We start from the raw sequence: 11,812 nt of genomic DNA, 5'->3' as shown, positions 1-11,812 counted from the left end.
TCTTATTTCTGTTGGCGAAGCTTCCTATGTAGTATGTTTTCCGTTGCTACCTAGTTAAAAACCTAGCCAGAAAAATCCAATTGGGACAAAATTGGACGAAGGGAAAAAGAGTGCAGCACATATTTTCAGTGTAGGCGAGGCTCATCAGCAATAGTATCTTTTGAGTTGTTGCACGTTCCAGTTGCTTGGCCACTTTACTCCGTCTTGATATTCCAATTCGTATGACCCTTTTCCGTTGACAGCTGAAACCCAATAGGGGCCTTCCCATGTTAGACCCAGCTTCCATGCGTTGAGTTCCCGGGTGTTCGGAGTTACTTTCCCTAAAACCAAGTCTCCTACTTTGAAATACCGGAGGTTGGTTCTTCGATTGTAATATCTTTCCATTCTCTGCTTTTGGGCTGCCATCCTTATATATGCCAAGTCCCTGTGTTCGTTGAGCAGCTCCAATTTGACCAACATTGCTTCATTGTTCGCTTCTTCATCCGCTCAAAAATATCTCATGGTAGGTTCTCCTACTTCCACCGGGATCAGGGCTTCTGCTCTGTACACAAGAGAGAAAAGTGTTTCCCCCGTGCTTGATTTGGCTGTTTTCTGGTATGCCCATAGTACTCCTGGAAGCTCTTCAGGCCACTTGCCTTTGGCTGCTTCCAATCTCTTTTTTAGATTTTATATAATCACCTTGTTTGTTGATTCCGCTTGACCGTTTGCGCTCGGATGATAAGGTGATGATGTGATCCTTTTGATTTTTAAGTCTTTAAGGAACTTTGTGACCTTAGCGCCTATAAATTGTGGCCCGTTGTCGTAGGCTATCTCTTTTGGTATCCCAAATCTGCAAATTATATTCTCCCATAAGAAATCTACCACTTCGCATTCACCGATCTTTTGATAAGGACCCGCTTCAACCCACTTAGAAATATAGTCAGTTAAAATCAAAAGAAACCTTACCTTACCACGGCCGGTGGCAGCGGACCGACTATATCCATCCCCCACTTAATGAACGGCCATGGCGACAAAATTGAGTGTAGTGGCTCTACCGGTTGATGTACCAATGGTGCGTAGCGTTGACATTTATCATATTTTTGAACATAAGCCTTGGCATCTTGTTCCATCCAGGGCCAATAGTATCCTGCCCTAATTAATTTTAACACCAAGGAATACGCGCCTGAGTGATTTTTGCAGATTCTTTTGTGGACTTCTCGCATAACATAATTAGCTTCGGAAGCTCCCAAACATCGGGCCAACGGGCCTTGGAAAGATCTTTTGTATGATTGACCTCCCTTGAAACTATATCACACCGCTTTAGTGCGTAGCGACCGAGATGCCTTGGGATCTTCAGGCAATTTTTCTTGCCCGAGATAGTTAATGATCTCATTTCTCCAGTCCCAGACCAAGTTGGTCGTGTTTACCTCGTAATAGCTATCTGCGTCCAGTACCGAGTGCATAAGTTGTATGACTGTACCGGAGTCTGATCCCTTAATTTCCGTGGACGAACCCAGCTTGCCCAGTGCGTCCGCTTCCGCATTCTCTTCCCTCGGGATGTGCGTAATTGACCATTCCCTGAACCGAGCTAGAAGAGCCTGGACTTTCACTACATACTGTTGCATGCGTTCCTATTTGGCTCCGAAGATCCTGTAGACCTGATTTACTACCAATTGGGAGTCGTATTTGATTTCTATGACCTCGGAGTCCAGTCCCTGGCCAGCTCGAGTCCTACAATAAAAGCTTTATACTCTGCTTCATTGTTAGTCAAAGGAACGATTCTTATGGCCTGTCTTAGGGTTTCTCCCAAGGGCGTGGTTAGCACTATGCCGAGCCCGGATCCCTTCACATTGGGAGCCCTGTCCGTGAACAAGGTCCAAACTCCTGATGTTGATTTTGATACCATCACTGCTTCTTTGGTAGCCAAATGCAACAACGCTGTATTGAAATCGGCCACAAAGTCGGCCAAAACTTGTGAGTTAATCACAGTCCTAGGTTTATATGCTATGTCAAAAAATTCACTCCTTTTGACGGCCCACTTGGCTAGCCGACATGAAAGTTCAGGTTTATGAAGAATATTCTGCAAGGGAAAAGCGGTCACCACGGCTATCAGATGACATTGGAAATAAGTCCTAAGTTTTCGAGCGGCGACTATGAGAGCTAAGGTTAATTTTTTCAGATGTGGGTAGCGAGTTTCTGCTCCAATTTTACTAACGTAATAAATAATAGATTGCATACCTTCGTCCTCACGGACTAAAACGACACTTACCTCGACCTCCGAGAATGCTATGTAGATCAACAATTGTTCGCCTTCCTCCGGTTTTGACAGTAATGGAGAACTTCACAAATACCTTTTCAAATCCCTCAAAGCCTGTTGACATTCCAGAGTCCGTTCGAAGTTCTTCTTCTTTTTGAGTAGTGAAAATAAATGATGGCATTTCTCCGAATACCGGGAAATGAACCTGCCCAAAGCGTCCCGTCTCCCTATCAATATTTGAACCTCTTTCACGCTTGATAGCTGGTCCGGGATGTCTTCGATGGCTTTAATTTTATTAGGGTTAACCTCGATCCCGCTTTGTGACACCAGGAATCCCAGGAATTTACCGGAGCTGACCCCGAACGCACACTTCTCGGGGTTAAGCTTCATGTTATGCTTCCTTAAGATGTCAAATGTTTCTTGCAAGTGTTTAAGATGATCACCTGCGTTCAAAGACTTAACCAACATATCATCTATGTAAACCTCCACATTTTTCCCTATTTGTTTCTTGAACATTTTGTTCACGAGCCTTTGATAAGTGGCTCCAGCGTTCTTAAGCCCGAAAGGCATGACATTGTAGCAATATGTGCCAAATTTTGTTATAAATGAAGTTTTTTCCTGATCCTCCGGGTTCATCTTAATTTGGTTGTACCTGGATTAAGCATCGAAGAAACTCATTAACTTGTGCCCGGCCGTCGCATCAATCATTTGATCGATATTTGGTAGCAGAAATGAGTCTTTTGGGCACGCCTTATTTAAATCCTTATAGTCTACGAACATACGAAATTTATTATTCTTCTTTGGAACTACTACTACATTAACTAATCAGTCAGGATACTTTACTTCTCGGATTGAGCCGATATCAAGCAAACGAGTTACCTTTTCTTTAGCGAATTTGTTTATGACCTCGACAATAACACATTTTTTCTGTCTTACCGGAGGGATGTTGGGATCCAGACTTAGTTTATGCACGGCCACTTCTGGTGGGACACCTTTCATATCCGCATGCGACCACGCAGAACAGTCAACATTAAATTTAAGAAATTCGATAAATCCAGACCTGAGCTCGGGGTTTAGTCCTGTCCCCAAGTGGAACTTCCTCTCCAAGAACTTTTCGAACAACGCAACTTGTTCAAGTTCTTCCGCTGTGGATTTTATTGCGTCTGTTTCTTCTGGTACCTGAAAGTATCTCAGTACCTGATAGGACTCCGATGACTCCACCCCTTGGTTGACTTTGCTCGGCTCGGGAGCAGGCGCCAGTTCCTGTAATTGCTATGCTGCATGCTCCTTCCCTTTGCTACTAGAAACCTAGATTGCATTGATCTCCCTTGCCGTCAGTTGGTCTCCTCTTATTTGTTTAATTCCCTCGGAAGTTGGGAACTTCAACAATTGATGATATGTTGATGGTACGACCTACATCTCGTAAAACCATGGTCTCCCCAAGATAATATTGTAACCCATATCGCCGTCCACTACTTCGAAAAGGTTCGTCTTCATCACCCCCTCGGTATTCGTGGGTAGCAGGATCACTCCTCGGGTTGTAACACTTGCCAAATTGAATTTGGCAAGGAGTTTTGTTGCCGGAATGATACTTCCGGTGAGTTTGGCTTGTTCCAGCACTCTCCATTGGATAATATTGGCCGAACTTGCTGGGTCCAGCACAACACGTTTAATTTGAAAATCTAAGACATTTAAATAGATTACCAAGGCATCATTGTGGGCCACTGATACCTTCGTCTTTTTTGTCGCTGAAAATGTCACACCATTAATCTCGTTCCCCCTCGAGAATCATGTTGATCGTCAAATGTGGAGGATCTTCTCCTGCTTTCGAAGGTTCCGCGTTATCCCGATTGGACCATAATTGTTTTTGGCCCGATCGCTCAAGAATTCTATGAGCTGGCCATTTTTCAGTAATGTCGTCACCTCTTCTCGCAGATGCCGGCGTCCCCAGTTCGATGACCATTGGTCCCATAGTATTCGCACCACAAATTAGGATCTCTTTGGCTGGGATCGGATCTCAATGGCTTCGGGAATCGTGCCTCTTTAATGTTCCTCATAGCCGACACCAACTCCGCTACGCTGACGTTGAAGTTGTATCGGAAAGCCTGGGATAGGAAGAATCTCGAGAACCCGATATCTCCTTATCCTGCAATGACCTGTTATTCCATCTGTGATCAGCTCCCCGATCAATGGCGAACCTATCCGCCGACCGAAAACCTCTGCTGCGTCCTTCGGCCCGTTCATAAGGAAAAAACCGACCCCTTGAAGACCGCCGATCTGTGTCAAAATCATCTTTTGACTTCTTTTTATTCTTCTCCCAGTCCCGACCCTTGGTTGATGTCGGGAAACCGAGATGATCATCTTCAATTCTTATCTTTGATTCGTACCAGTTGTGAAAATCTTCCCATGTTGTTGCATGGAACTCGAGCAGACTTTCTTTCAATTTCGTGAAGCACCGGATCTTCTCATATTCAGACCTTTAGTGTATGCTTCAGCTACCCATTCGTCTGATACGACCGATAGCAGCATCCTTTCCTTTTGGAATCTGGTCACGAACTCCTGCAGCAATTCGGACTCTCCTTCTGCAATCCTGAAGATGCCGGCCTTTTGGGCTTGTACCTTCCTGGCCCCGGCATGGGCCTTGATGAAGGAGTCTGCGAGCATCTCAAAGGAGTCTATGGAGTGCTCGGGCAAAAGTGAATACCATGTCAGGGCTCCCTTCGTATGGGTCTCCACGAATTTCTTTAGTAAGACCGACTCAATCTCGTGGGAGTTAAATCGTTCCCCTTCACTGCCGTTGTATAGGTGGTGATGTGTTCCTGAGGATGTGAAGTCCTATCATACTTCTGCACGTCAGGCATTTTAAACCATTTCGGGATCAGTTCTGGTGTCGCGCTTCATTTGAACGGCAACTGTGTATACTTCTTTGAGTCTGGTTCTTTCAGCACTGGTGGTGCGCCCAGAATTTGATCCATTAGGGCGTTTATTTCCCTCATAAACCGCATGAGTTCAATTTTAAAGGGATCACTCTCATTGTTGTGACCGGATCCGCTATCGTTCCACCTGGCCGCATCGAAGACAACCTCGCCCCTCGGGGTGTTGTTGTCGACCCTCTGTGTTGTTTGATTTGCGGGAGCACGAGAGGCACTGGACCTCGTCTATTCGCGTTGTTGGAAGCACCTAACAACGCCGCTTCAAATCCGTCATGACCTGATCATGTCATGTGAGATGGCCTATAATGGCCTCTTATTTCTCTCTCAAGATCCTTACTGTTTCAACGACGTGATCGTCTTCATAATCATCCGCAGTCGCCTTTCGAACATGTCGCAGATATTGTCCGCCGTGGACCAGCGTGGCCTCGTCCCCCATGTTGTGGGTATCACTGATTGAATCCTCGTACTGAGGCTGATTTCCTTGGGCCTCAACGTTGTGTGTGATGTTGACACTGTCATCTTCCATTTTTTTTATGATTTTCGCTAAGAAGAAATAATCAAACGAGTTAGTAATAGATGCAAAGATCAACTCAATTACACAACTGTCTAAGCCTCACGGTGGGCGCTAAACTATTTACCCGTAAAACGAAACAGTTGTATTTATACGTGGTTTATAGGCAAGTGAATTGATTTGATCCCAAAATGACAAATACATTAGATAAAAAATGTAAGACTTAGCCTTGAAGTTGAGATAAAACAGCAAAAATCTTTATTCTGGGAGCAGAGCTTTCGGAGAGAGTACTAACAATATAAATAAGCAAGAAGGTAAAATTGTATTGAGCTTTGAACAGAGTATAGTATATGTTTGTAGAAAATTCGTGTCATGTACAATGATTATAGAGCTCAGTATTTATAGTTGTACCTAGGGAACAAGGTCCTAGGATCAGCCCATCTTTAATGACAATTATGAGAGCCATTGAAGAATGTGTAACGGTAGGCAGTGGATGTTATATTCTCTGTAACGGACCATATACTTAATGTTGTAGAATATTCCCCACTAAATGCTACTGGGTGGCAGGCATTTATTTTGCCTTTATGAATATCATTCTCTTCGATAACAAACGGGATCGTTGTCGTCGGACCCGACTGTCTTCTGTCTTCGGCTCCACGTGTCGCTTTCTCATGCGATCATTATATATGAACATATTTTACCCTATACAATAATTAAGTTAAAATATGATTAGGGAGAGTAATAAATTTTCATATATAGTATAGGAAGGTAAAAACCCCCGCTAACAATTCACGTGGATCATATCCTACAGGCACAAATCGTTTTCTCCATTCTTTCCGACTTTATGTTAGTTTTATTGATTAAAGTTATACAGGAAAGTGACCTATATACACAAATGATTAAGCTATATAAGTTTTATTTATTCGGTACATCCATCAAATTAATAATCAAATAAACGACGAAATAAGGTTATGAACATAAAACTTGGGCCACAATTCATTAGAAGGATCTAACAGTTAGAACTTAGGTAGATAAGCTGAGAAAGGGAATTAAAAAAAGATTATTTGTGTTGCAAGAGTTTGAGTTGTTTAATTAAAATAAATAATTAATGATACTCCTCCTCCGCCTACTCTTATGTCTTAATTTATGTGACACTTTCGAAAAAAAATATTCTTCTTTATATTTAGTAACAATTAAATTTTAATTTTTTTTTGCCCTTAATGTGATGATGTGTAGCCACAAAATTTTTAAATTTCTATATCTTATTCTCTACCAAAGATTTTACATTTTATTCTTCTATTCTTAAACTCGCACAATCAAACACCATTAATATAAATTAAACTGAAAGGAGTATTACTGCTAAAAAAACTCCTACTACGTAAGTGGTAGGTGGTGATTGGACCAACATCTACATATGCATACGTGCTACACGCTATAAGCCTATGCTTTAAAAAAACTCCCCTATTAAAATATACTATATCTGTTAATCTCAAAAAGGTGAAGCACAATTACATATAGCAGAACAAGGTAACTGATCTACTAGCAAAGGAAGGAGAAAAAAAGGAATTTTTTGGAAGGACATTTATGCTGGCAGTTCCTTCGATATTTGTAAATAAAGTTTTTTGGACAGATATCCTAGCAATTGTTTTTCCTAGAACCATTTTGGAATGTAATAGTAACATTATGGAACAAAACTTTGCCACTGCAGGGGATACTATCTACTCCTCTGATATAACTATTTTGACATTTTAGCTAATATAATATAATCATCCCTTTAACCAAAAAAAAAAAAAAAGAAAAGAAAGAAATTTGTTTGTTTCATTAACCTATAAATAAATAATATTGACAGTGCTATCCTCAGTATCTTGAGCAATCGTGCATGTAGGGGCGGAGCTATCCTTGTCCAAGGAGAATTAATTGATATTCCTTCGCTGAAAAATTGCACGATATGGTGTAAATAGGCCAAATTTCTTTCTATGTATATGTTGAATTTCCTTGACTATTTTGTGTGTTTATTTTTTAATATTTTGAATCTCCTTAATAGAAATCTTGACTTCGTATCTGTTGTGAATAAGGCTAACGCAGTAAGGACTTATGGGCCAAATTTGTTGGACAAGACTGATCCAGTTAGGACTATTGGGCCAGTACCTAATTTAAGAGAAAGCCCAAGGATTAATCAACCGAATAGATTATCGGGGAGTTATATTTGGGATCCAGGAATATGCAGGGCATGCCAATACTGTTGAGAAAAATGTCTGAGTCCTCTCCTCCCCAGTTCTGAGTCCAGCTTCTCATCCCCTTCTTTGGTTCTATTTTATCTTACTTAGCTTCTGCATTTTGTATTTCTGGTACTGTTGTTCTACTTCGTTGAGTTGTAATCGTTAGATACTACAATCAATACAATCTGTATTTTGGAGTTGTTACATTGGTGCTTTCATCCAGAGGTCTTCAATGGTCTAAGGATTTGGTTGAAATTCGTTCACTATTACAGGAGTTGGTTTGAAACCTTGCAACAAGTAAGCCCACTCCGGTGGAATTCCGACGATTCTGTGGTGAGAATCCAGAGTTCTGGATTTCTCAGGCTGAACGATACTTTGCATTCTATGGAATTTCAGAAAACAACAACTTACTTCCCGCCTCGTCCTATCTCGATGGAGAAGCTTTAGACTGGTACCGATGGCTTTTCCGGAACAAGCAGCTGGTGGATTGGGAACATTTTATTGCGAAGGTGCGAATTCGTTTCCGTCAAAAGGGACTAGAATCAGTCGAAGGACGATTGGCGAAGCTGCGGCAAACAACTACTGTATCTGAGTACCAGAGTCATTTTGAGGCTATTTTATTAGGCTTTGGCGAGTCAGAGCAATCTGACTACAGAGGCAAAATGGAAGCGTGCAAGGTGTTCAATGAAATGTTTGAAAAGGAGATCGATCATAAGCATAACATGGATGTTGGCAATACCAACGACCAAGTATTCAACATTAGTTCTCTTTCAAATGTAACTACCTTACTCCCTATAACACCAATGGAGTCTGCCTTCAAGGATGGAAAGTCCGAAGAAGTGAGCGATGTGAAAGTGCTAGTCGAAGGCTCAGTGCCTGTGGTTCAACCGCAACTGACTGCTACTAGCCTAATCAAGGAAGCTGCAAATATCGAACAAGAATTGGTTCCGGAGCATTTTTGCCCAATCTTACAGCATCTTGCTCACATGACGGATACAGAACATCTTGAGAAAATCATGTGGAACCATTTGGAGTATATTATCAAGTCTCGAGTTCCAAGTCTTCAATCTCTTATCAACCAAACTATGACTGAGCTGGAAATTGAGTTGAGCCCTCATAGAAATCAAATTATCACGGCACCAGGGATAAATTCCAAGACCTTAACTCTAAGATTCTATTCAGAGTATGTGGTTTCTACCTCTATGACTCATGTGTGGGATCCGAGATGGCAATGTTGTACGTATTTCTCCATTTCTCTGTCTGATTTTGCATTGGTAGTTGCTACATCTTCAATTTTTAATCTCTTTGATAATTACTTAGAAAAGAATAACCAGAATAAGAAAAGAAAGAAGATGGAACTGTTTGTGTTCTCTTATCATCGCATGAGTTTGACATATGAAGATGGGTGCCAAGTCTTGCTTGATGCCTGTGCATTGGATCCTAAAGACATGGAGACTAGGGACATATTACTGAAGGCATTTAAAAGTGACAGTGATAATTCTCAAGTTGAAGCTTCAACGCTTTCTTGTTTTAGCTTGCACTCAACAGAAAATGACTTGGTATTGGTTCCAGTTGAACCTTTTTGGTCTTATTTCATAATTGTAGGTAGTCACACCTTATCTAGTGGGTTGTATGTTATCTTTGACTCCATTGCATCCACATGTCCTTCAATTGCAGGGGAAGAATATACACTAGTCTTGGATGAATATTTAGATGTTAAACATAAAGTTTTGGTGGAGAACTTCACATGGTCAATAGTTTCACAATATGATTTTAGTACTGCTCTTGATTGTGAAACTGAGATTTGCTACATGATACTTGTTGGAATGAATCATATTGCACCGCTTCATGCCATTATTGGGTTCCAGAACTATGTGCAATTTGACGAGATTCAAACTAGTATTCGTGGGCCTGTGGAAATAGTAGAAAGAAATGGTGATGAGCATTTAGTTAAAGTCGTGTATGCCAACAACTGGTCCCCCAAAATTTGTTTACGTGGACTTATCATTCATTTGTTTGTTGGAAGAAAAAATTGGTATACTTATATTGTCACTATAGGTGATGGTGGGGTGTTACAATATTTTGAATATGTGGTGGTAGCAGATATTGGATCAATATTCGCGTCAATGGAAATTATTTGTATGTTGCAGGTTCTTTATCAAGATAAGGCTCTTTTTCTATATACCCTTACAACTATTGTTATGCTCATTAGTACACTAGTCTTTGGCTTCTTGAAAAAATCACTTGTTAGTCATCTACTTTCTTATCATGACAGTACTAAGAGTATAGACAGAGAACCAAGCATCGCAGAATCTGCAACAATCACCTTTCTACGCGCAATGGATATTTGCTCGTGTTGTTTGAAAGACTTGTATATGCACTCCATTCTTACTGGAGGCTCAATGCTCGCTTACATCGGGTCAATATTTGGTGAGGAACGTGTTGCTAGCAGTGTTCCTAACTCGAACCTTGAGGACAAGGTTCTTTTTGAGTAGGGGAATATTGTTGTGAACAAGGCTAACGCAGTAAGGACTTATGGGCCAAATTTGTTGGACAAGACTGATCTAGTTAGGACTATTGGGCCAGGACCTAATTTAAGAGAAAGCCCAAGGATTACTCAACCGAATAGATTATCGGGGAGTTATATTTGGGATCCAGGAATATGCAGGCATGCGAATACTGTTGAGAAAAATGTCTGAGTCCTCTCCTCCCCAATTCTCAGTCTAGCTTTTCATCCCCTTCTTTGGTTCTATTCTATCTTACTTAGCTTCTGCACTTTGTATTTCCAGTACTGTTGTTCTACTTCGTTGAATTGTAATCGTTAGATACTACAATCAATATAATCTGTATTTTGGAGTTGTTACAGAACCAAATTATTTTTCATTTTATCTTGGGTTTGTCAATGACAAACAAATCTTTGGAATGCTTAGCTTGAGATTTCAGGTGAAAATAAGGAATAAAAATGTTGATGGAACGGAAATAAAGGACAGAAGGGTCATTTGGTTGAGGTTCTTGCTAAATAAAAGGGGTGTTTATGTATTTATCTTACAATCTGTTTGGGTCATTGTTTCCCGTCGTTTTATAATGTATTGTATTATATTGTGTCGTATTGTATCGTATCGTTTTACGAATACAATTGGATAGATTGTATCGTTTGTTATTGTTAAATAATATTTTGTTGTTTGGTTTGACTGTATCGTACTGTACTGTAACTGATAAGTTGACTAAAATACCCTCAATCATTTAAATATTAAATTTATTAAAAGTTATGCATAAAAATAATTTAAAACAACAAAACAGAAGAAGGCAAAACACCTTAAGAAAGCAGAACAAAGGAGCGAGACAGAAGAAGGCAAAATAAAAAAGCGCAGCTAATTAGAATTGAGTTAAAAGCAAATTAGGAGAAAAAATAAAACAGAAGGCGGCAAAACACCTTTTACGTTGGTGGCAGAAGTTCTAGAAAAAAATAAAGTAGATTATAGGTTGGAGATTTGGAGTTAAAATAGAAAAAAGGTAAAAAGGTAAAATAGAATTGTGGAGTAATAAGTTAGGGCATAATTGGAAAGAAAAATAGGAAACAATCCCACCACACCAAATCGGTTGTTTCAAAAAAGGGGATTTTTCATTGCCGGAACAATGGATTTAACAATACAATACAACCAATTTTAATGAAACAATCAGAACAAACATTGTTTTGGGATAACAATACAATACGATACAACGGGGAACAACATCCAAACAAGTTGTTAAATCTAACTTTAAGTAAGATCAGGATCACTTTATTTTCTTCGGTAGAATAGTGCGGGACCCTCCTGAACTTCACAATTTTTGTTTAATTCCCCCTTAAACTTTACGTAGTCTTTAATATCCATATGAACTTGACTTTTCCATAGCATCAACCCCCCCCCCCCCC

This window comes from Nicotiana attenuata, unplaced genomic scaffold (assembly GCF_001879085.1).
Source record: "Nicotiana attenuata strain UT unplaced genomic scaffold, NIATTr2, whole genome shotgun sequence".
Taxonomy (NCBI): Eukaryota; Viridiplantae; Streptophyta; class Magnoliopsida; order Solanales; family Solanaceae; genus Nicotiana; species Nicotiana attenuata.
Note: the sequence above shows the minus strand (reverse complement) of the source record.